Genomic DNA, 8,657 nt, shown 5'->3' on the forward strand with positions numbered 1-8,657 from the left:
AAAAACACAACCCAGGGAAGAGAGAGAACCTGACAAATCTAGTTAGTATCCTCAGAGAAATCTGGGGGAGATTTTGCATCCACAAAATCAGAAGTGGATGCTATGAAAAGAGAATGAGAAGGAGCGGTTTTTGTTTGTTTGTTTGATTTCTGGCTTAAAACAACAGAAATTCTTTCCCTCACAGTTCTAGAGGTTAGAAGTTTGAAATCAGGTGTTGGCAGGTCTGTGCTCCCTCTGAAGGCTCTAGGGAAGAATCAAGAAGGCATTTTTTGAAGCTAAACATTCAGACGAAGAGCTGAGAGATAAAGTTGAGGAAACCTTTTGGATGTGAAACACAAGAACAAAGATATAAAAAATATGAGAGAAAACTTAAGGGACCTAAAGCATTACTCCAAGAGGGCAGCACCCAACTACTATCCATTTTCAGACAGAAAATGGAGAGAAGAATATTAGCAAAGAAAAATAGAGATTTTTTTTTTGTTCTTTCTTTTTAAAAAATTTTTTATTGAAATATGGTTGATTTACAGTGTTGTTTCAGGTGTATAGTAAAGTAATTCAGATATATATATATATATTTCTTACATTCTCTTCCATTATAGGTTATTAAAGATACTGAGTATAGTTCCCTGTGCTGTATAGTCTGTCCTTTTCGGTTATCTATTTTATATATAGTAGTGTGTATATTTTAATCCCAAACTCCTAATTTATCCTTCCCCCCCACTTTCGTAACCATAAGTTTGTTTCCTATTTCCGTGCATCTATTTCTGTTTTGTAAATAAGATCGTTTGTATCCTTTTTTTTAGATTCCACATACAAGTGATATCATACGGTATTTATCTTTCTCTGTCAGACTTACTTCACTTAGTATGATAATCTCTAGGTCCACCCATGTTGCTGCAAATGGTATTATTTCATTCTTTTTTATGGCTGAGTAATGTTCCATTGTATATACGTACCACATCTTTATCCATTCATCTGTCGATGGACATTTAGGTTGTTTCCATGTCTTGGCTATTGTACATAGTGCTGCAGTGAACATTGGGGTGCATGTATCTTTTGGAATTATGGTTTTCTCTGGATATATGCCAAGCAGTGAGATTGCAGGATCATATGGTAGCTCTATTTTTAGTTTTTTGAGGAACCTCCATACTGTTCTCCATAATGGCTGCACCAGTTTACATTACCACCAACAGTACAGGAGGGTTCTCTTTTCTCCACACCTTCTCCAGCATTTATTGTTTATAGACTTTTTGATGATGTCCATTCTGACTAGTGTGAGGTGATACCTCATTATAGTTTTGACTTCCATTTCTTTAATACTTAGCGAAGTTGAGCATCTTTTCATGTGTCTATTGGCCACCTGTATGTCGTCTTTGGAGAAATGTCTTTTTAGATCCTCTGCCCATTTATTTACTGGGTTGTTTGTTTTTTGATATTGAGCTGTATGAGCTATATGTATATTTTGGAGATTAATCCCTTGTAAGTTGCATCGTTTCCAAATATTTTCACCCATTCTGTAGGTTGTCTTTTTGTTTTATTTATGGTTTCCTTTGCTGTGCAAAAGCTTTTAAGTTTAATTAGGTCCCATTTGTTTACTCTTGTTTTTATTTCAGTTACGCTAGAAGATGTAATCCAAAAAGATATTGCTTCGATTTATGTCAAAGACTGTTCTGCCTGTGTTTTCCTCTAGGAGTTTTATAGTATCTGGTCTTGCATTTAGGTCTTTAATACATTTTGAGTTTATTTTTGTGTAGGTGTTAGAGAATCTTCTAATTTCATTCTTTTACATGTAGCTGTCCAGTTTTCCCAGCACCACTTATTGAAGAGACTGTCTTTCTCCATTGTATATTCTTGCCTCCTTTTCATAGATTAATTGACCATAAGTGCATGGGTTTATTTCTGGGCTTTCTATCCTGTTCCATTGGTCTATATTTTTGTTTTTGTGCCAGTACCATACTGTTTTGGTTACTGTAGTTTTGTAGTATAGCCTGAAGTCAGGGAGCCTGATTCCTCCAACTTTTGTTTTACTTTCTCAAGATTGCTTTGGCTATTTGGGGTCTTTTGTGTTTTCATACACATTTGAAATTTTTTTGTTCTAGTTCTAAGAAAAATGCAGTTTGTAATTTGATAGAAATTGCATTGAATCTGTAGATTGCCTTGGTAGTATAGTCATTTGGACAATATTGATTCTTCCAATCCAAGAAAATGGTATATCTTTCCATTTGTTTGTGTCATTTTTGATATCTTTCATCAGGGTCTTTTAGTTTTCAGAGTACAGGGCTTTTGCTTCCTTAGGTAGGTTTATTCCTAGGTATTTTATTCTTTTTGATGCAGTCGTAAATGGGATTGTTTCCTTAATTTCTCTTTCTGATATTTCATTGTTAGTGTATAGAAATGCAACAGATTTCTGTTTATTAATTTTGTATGCTGCAACTTTACCAGATTCACTGATGAGCTCTAGTAGTTTTCTGGTAGTGTCTTTAGGATTTTCTATGTATAGTATCATGCCATCTGCAAACACTGACAGTTTTACTTCTTTTCCAATTTGGATTCCTTTTTCTTCTCTGATTGCTGTGGCTAGCACTTCCAAAAGTATGTTGAACAAAAGTGGCAAAATGGGACATCCTTGTTGTGTTCCTGATCTTAGAGGAAATACTTTCAGCTTTTCACCATTGAATATGATGTTAGCTGGGGTTTTGTCGTATATGACCTGTATTATGTTGAAGTCAGTTCCCTCTATGCCCACTTTCATGATAGTTTTTATCATAAATGGATGTTCAATTTTATCAAAAGCTTTTATGCGTCTATTGAGATGATCATACGGTTTTTATTCTTCAATTTGTTAATGTGGTTTATCACACTGATTGATTTGCAGATATTGAAAAATCCTTGCATCCCTGGGATAAATCACACTTGATCATGGTGTGTGATCCTTTTCGTGTATTGTTGGATTCAGTTTGCTAGTATTTTGTTGAGGACTTTTGCATCTATGTTCGTCAGCAAAATTGGCCTGTAATTCTCTTTTTTTGTGTGTGTGGTATCTTTGTCTGGTTTTGGTATCAGGGTGATGCTGTCCTCATAGAATGAGTTTGGAAGAGTTCCTTCCTCTGCAATTTTTTGGAATAGTTTCAGAAGTTTAGGTGTTAATTCTTCTGTAAATGTTTGCTAGAATTTGCCTGTGAAGCCATCTGGTCATGGACTTTTGTTTGTTGGAAGCTTTTAAATCACAGATTCAATTTCAGTACTTGGAATTGGTCTGTTCATATTTTCTATTTCTTCCTGGTTCAGTCTTGGGAGATTGTACCTTTCTGAGATTTTGTCCATTTCTTCTAGGTTGTCCATTTTATTAACATATAGTTGCTTCTAGTAGTCTTTTATAGTTCTTTGTATTTCTATGGTGTCAATTGTAACTTCTCCTTTTTCATTTCTAATTTTATAGATTTGAACCCTCTCCCTTTTTTTCTTCATCAATTTGGCTAAAGGTTTATCAATTTTGTTTATCTTTTCAAGGAACCAGCTTTTAGTTTCCTTGATCTCTTTATTTTTTTTTAGTCTCTGTTTCATTTATTTCTTCTCTGATCTTTATGATTTCTTTCTTTCTGCTAACTTTGGTTTTTGTTTGTTCTTCTTTCTCTTGCTGCTTTAGGTGTAAGGTTAAGTTGTTTATTTGAGATTTTTTTCTTGTTTCCTGAGGTGAGCTTGTATTGCTATAAACTTCCCTCGTGGAACTGCCTTTGCTGCATCCCATAGGATTTGTATTATGGGTTTTGGGTTGTCGTGTTTTTGTTTTCCTTTGTCTCTAGGTATTTTTTGACATCTTCTTTGTCTTCTTCAGTGATCCATTGGTTGTTAAGTAGCATATTGTTTGGCTTCACGTTTTTGTGTTTTTGCTTTTTTGCAGTATTTTTTTTCTCATACTTGATTTCTAATCTTATAGCATTGTGGTTGGAAAAGTTGCTTGATACAATTTCAATTTTCTTAAATTTACTGAGGCTTACTTTACGGCCCAGCATGTGATCTGTCCTGAAGAATGTTCCATGTGCACTTGAAAAGAATGTTTATTCTGCTGCTTTCAGATGGAATGGTCTATAAGTATCAACTAAGTCCATCTGGTCTAATGTGTCATTTAAGGCCTGTATTTCCTTATTGATTTTCTGTCTGGATGATCTATCCATCAATGAAAGTGAGGTGTTAAAGTCCCCCACTATTATTGTGTTACTGTCAATTTCTGCTTTTATGTCTGTTAACGTTTGCCTTACATATTGATATGCTATTATGTTGGGTGTATATATATTTACAATTGTTATATCTTCTTTGTGGATTAACCCATTTATCATTATGTAGTGTCTTTCTTTGTCTCTTGTAACAGCTTTCATTTTAAAGTCTATTGAAAGTCTATGCTGCCTTGGAACTTCCCTGGTGGTGCAGTGGTAGAGAATCTACCTTCCAATGCACCGGACAAGGGTTCAATCCCTGGTCAGGGAACTAAGATCCCACATGCTGCGGGGCAACTAGGCCCGTGCAGTGCAACTACTGGGCCTGCGTGTCCTCAAGTAGAGAGCCCACATGCAACAAACTACAGAGCCCACATGCTCTGGAGCACGTGCGCCACATTACAGAACCCATGCGCTCTGGAGCCTGCACGCCACAACTAGAGAGAGAAAACCTGCACACCACTACTAGAGAGAAGCCCGTGCACCACAACAGAAGATCCCGTGTGCCACAACTAAGACCTGACAGCCAAAAATAAAAATAAATAAATAAATACTAAAAAAACAATAAAGTCTATGCTGTGTTGTAGACAGCATATATATGTGTCTTGCTTTTGTATCCATTCAGCCAGTCATGTCTTTTGGTTGGAGCATTTTATCTGTTTATATTTAAGGTAATTATCAGTATGTATGTTCTTATTTCCATTTTGTTAATAGTTTTGGATTTTTTTTTGTAGGTCTTTTTTCTTCCTTTCCTCTTTTGTTCTCTTGTGTTTTGATAACTATTTTTAGTTTAGATTCCTTTTTCTTTTTTGAGTGTGTATATCTATTATAGATTTTTGGTTTGCGGTTACCATGAGGTTTTGCTATAGCAGTCTATATAAATATATGATTGTTTTAAGTTGCTGATCTCTTAATTTCAAATGCATTTCAAATATCCTGGATTTGTACTTTCCTCTTCTTATGATTAGTGGTTTTGATACCCTATTTGTGTGTATCCAACCTTTCCTACCTTTACTGTATGTTTGCCTTTACCAGTGAGCTTTCCCATTTTGTACTTTCCTTGTTTCTCATTGTGGCCTTTTCTTTTCTGCCTGGAGAAGTTCCTTTAGCATTTGTTGTAAAGCTGGTTTGGTGGTGCTGAACTCTTTTAGCTTTTGCTTTTCTGTAAAGCTTTTGATTTCTCTGTCAAATCTGAACGAGAGCCTTGCTGGGTAGAGTACACTTGGTTGTAGGTTTTTCCCTTTCATCACTTTTTAAAAAAAATTTATTTCTTTTACTTATTTGTCTTTGGCTGCATTGGGTCCTCACTGCTGTGTGCAGGCTTTCTCTAGTTGTGGCGAGTGGGTCTACTCTCCGTTGCAGTGCATGGGCTTCTCATTGCGGTGGCTTCTCTTGTTGCAGAGCACGGGCTCTAGGTGCACAGGCTTCAGTAGTTCTGGCACACGGGCTCAGTAGTTGGGGCTCATGGGCTCAGTAGTTGTGGCTTGTGGGCTCTAGAGCACAGGCTCAGTAGTTGTGGTGCACGGGCTTAGTTGCTCTGCGGCATGTGGGATCTTCCCGGATCAGGTCTTGAACCCGTGTCCCCTGCATTGGCAGGCAGATTCTTAACCACTGTGCCACCAGGGAAGCCCCCCTTTCATCACTTTAAATACATCATTCCACTCCCTTTTGGTCTGCAGAGTTTCTGCTGAAAAATCAGCTGATAAACTTATGGGGATTCCCTTTTATGTCATTTGTTGCTTTTCCCTTGCTGCTTTTAATATTTTCTATTTATCCTTAATTTTTGTCAGTTTGATTACTATGTGTCTCAGTGTGGTCCTCCTTGGGTTAATCCTGTATAGGACTCTCTGCACTTCCTGGATTGGGTGACTGCTTCCTTTCCCATGTTAGGGAAGTTTTCAGCTATTATCTCTTCAGATATCTTCTCAGGCCTCTTCTCTCTCTCTTTTCCTTCTGGGACCCCTGTAATGCAAACGTTGGTGCATTTGACATTGTCCCAGAGGTCTCTTAAACTGTCCTCATTTTTCATTTTTTCTTTATTCTGTTCCAAGGCAGTGATTTCCACCACTCTGTATTCCTGGTCACTTATCCATTTTTCTGTTTCATTTATTCTGCTATTGATTCCTTCTAGTGTATTTTTCACTTCAGTTATTTTATTCTTCAACTCTGTTTGGTTGTTCATTATTTTTTCTAATTCTTTGTCAAAAACTTTTTGTGGGGCTTCCCTGGTGGTGCAGTGGTTAAGAATCTGCCTGCCAATGCAGGGGACATAGGTTTGAGCCCTGGTCCGGGAAGATCCCACATGCTGCAGAGCAACTAAGCCCATGAGCCACAACTACTGAGCCTGTGCTCTAGAGCCCACGAGCCACAACTACTGAGCCCACATGCCACAACTACTGAAGCCTGTGCACCTAGAGCCCATGCTCTGCAACAGGAGAAGCCACCACAATGAGAAGCCTGTGCACTGCAATGAAGAGTAGCCCCCGCTCACCACAACTAGAGAAAGCCCACGCACAGCAATAAAGACCCAACACAACCAAAAATAAATAAAATAAAAAGTAAATAAATTTTTTTTAAAAAGCTTTAAAAAATAACTTTTTTTAACTTCTTACTTTGTGCATCCATTCTTTCCCCAAGTTCTTGGATCATCTTTACTATCATTACTCAGAACTCTTTTTAAGGTAGATTGCCTGTCTCCACTTAACTTAGTTGTTCTTCTGGGGCTTTATCTTGCTCTTTTGTCTGGAACATATTCCTTTGCTGTCTCATTTTGTTTAAACTTATATTTGTATTTTTATGGATGTAGTAGCTTAGTTATGTTTCTTGACCTTGGAGAAGTGGCCTTCTGTAAGGGAAGTCCTATGTGTCCCAGCAGTATACTCTCCTCTCATCACCCAAGGGCCAGGGACCAGCTGGTCTCAGGGTAGGTTCTGACATGTGATTACAGACTCAGTTCTGCAGGTTAAGGAACATAGTTTCCTTCCTTCTGGTGTCTGCTCCCTGGTGGGTGAGGCTGGACTAAAGGCTTGTGTAGGCTTCCTGGTGGGAGGGACTGTTGCCTGCCCACTGGTGGATGGAATTGGGTCTTGGCTCTCTGGTGGGCAGGACCGTGTCACGGGGCATGTCTAGAGGTGGCTGTGGGCTCAGGATGTCTTTAGGCAGCCTGTCTGTTGATGGGTAGGACTGTGTTCCCACCCTGTTGGCTGTTTGGCCTGAGGAGTCCCAGCACTGGAGCCTGCAGGCTGTTGGGTGGGGCCAGGTCTTGGTGCTAATGTTCCAAGCAAGATGTCAGCCCTCAGATGAGTACTCTGTATATGTTTGCCACCAGCTTTTATGTCCCAAGAGAGAGCCACAGCTGCCCCTTGCCTCCCCAGGAGACCCTCCAAGACCAGCAGGTAGGTCTGACCCAGGCTCCTTTGAAGTCACTGCTTTTGCCCTGGGTCCCAGTGTGCATGAGACGTTGTGTGTGCCCTCCAAGAGTGGAGTTTCTGTTTCCCTCAGTCCTATAGATTTCCTGTGATCAAGACCCGCTGGCCTTCAAAGCCAAATGCTCTGGGGCTCCTTCTCCTAATGCTAAACATGGGGCTCAGAACTCTTCCGTGGAAGAACTTCTGTGATATAATTATTCTCCAGTTTGTGGGTCGCCTACCCAGGCTGGTATGGGGTTTTTTTGTATCATGAATGTGCCCCTCCTACCATTTCATTGTGATTTCTTCTTTGTTTTTGGATGTACAGTATCTTTTTTGGTAGGTTCCAGTCTTTTTTATTGATGGTTGTTCAGCAGTTGTGATTTTGGTGTTCTCATAGGAGGAGGTGAGCTCAAGGTTATCTACTCTGCCATCTTGTCTTCAATATCAAGAGTATATTATTCTTATTCAGGATACCCGTGTCCCTCTGCCTCACAGTGATGCTGTTGCCTTGGTTAAAATCCATGCTGCGAATGGGCAGTCCCTCACGGAAAAACAGAGACTCTCAGATTGGCTTAAAATTCTGCCATATCCTGCTTATAAGGTACATGCCTTTGCTCTCAGTGCTGGGCAGTCTGAAAGCGCCACGTAACAGAGCAGCCTGACAGAAGTGTCAACAGGATGACCAGGTCCAGAGAAGGTAGGGAAACCGGTGGGGCAGTCAATCATCAGGGAGGCCCGAGCCCCAGCTGCTCATGGTGCAACCCCGGCTGCGCTCCAAATAGAGATATTTTAGAAATAGATCTATCTTCTGGTTTAACATGGCAGAGAAAACACCTGAATTTATGGTTGCTTTCTCACAAAGGAAGCAATTTCAATAAAATGAAAATGGGGGGCTAGATCTGTAAAGGCAAAGAGAATGGGAGGAGAGACTGAAGCAATCCGTTTGGAAGCTGGGAGGTAGATGGCTGAGGAATAACTGTTAATGGACCCATGAAAGCTGAAGCCTACACTAGGGGAAAATCTAGAAACTGAA

At 39.4% G+C, this 8,657-nt stretch overlaps 1 protein-coding gene across 8 annotated transcripts in view; it reads left to right on the top strand.

Moving 5' to 3' along the window:
- TM2D3 (TM2 domain containing 3) overlaps positions 1 to 8,657 on the top strand; it is a 190,475-nt gene that overhangs the window by 116,973 nt on the left and 64,845 nt on the right. For 5 of the 8 annotated variants that reach the window (XR_014242800.1, XR_014242801.1, XR_014242802.1 and 2 more), the window contains one exon: positions 804 to 8,644. The exons of 1 other annotated variant lie outside the window; for it this stretch is intronic. The gene's annotated coding sequence lies outside the window, so the exon portion shown is untranslated. Of the gene's footprint in view, positions 1 to 803; positions 8,645 to 8,657 lie in introns of those variants that run through there. 2 more of the 8 variants (XR_014242803.1, XR_014242804.1) reach the window with 2 other exon arrangements.

Source organism: Balaenoptera borealis, assembly GCF_965194805.1.
Source record: "Balaenoptera borealis genome assembly, chromosome: 3".
NCBI lineage: Eukaryota > Metazoa > Chordata > Mammalia > Artiodactyla > Balaenopteridae > Balaenoptera > Balaenoptera borealis.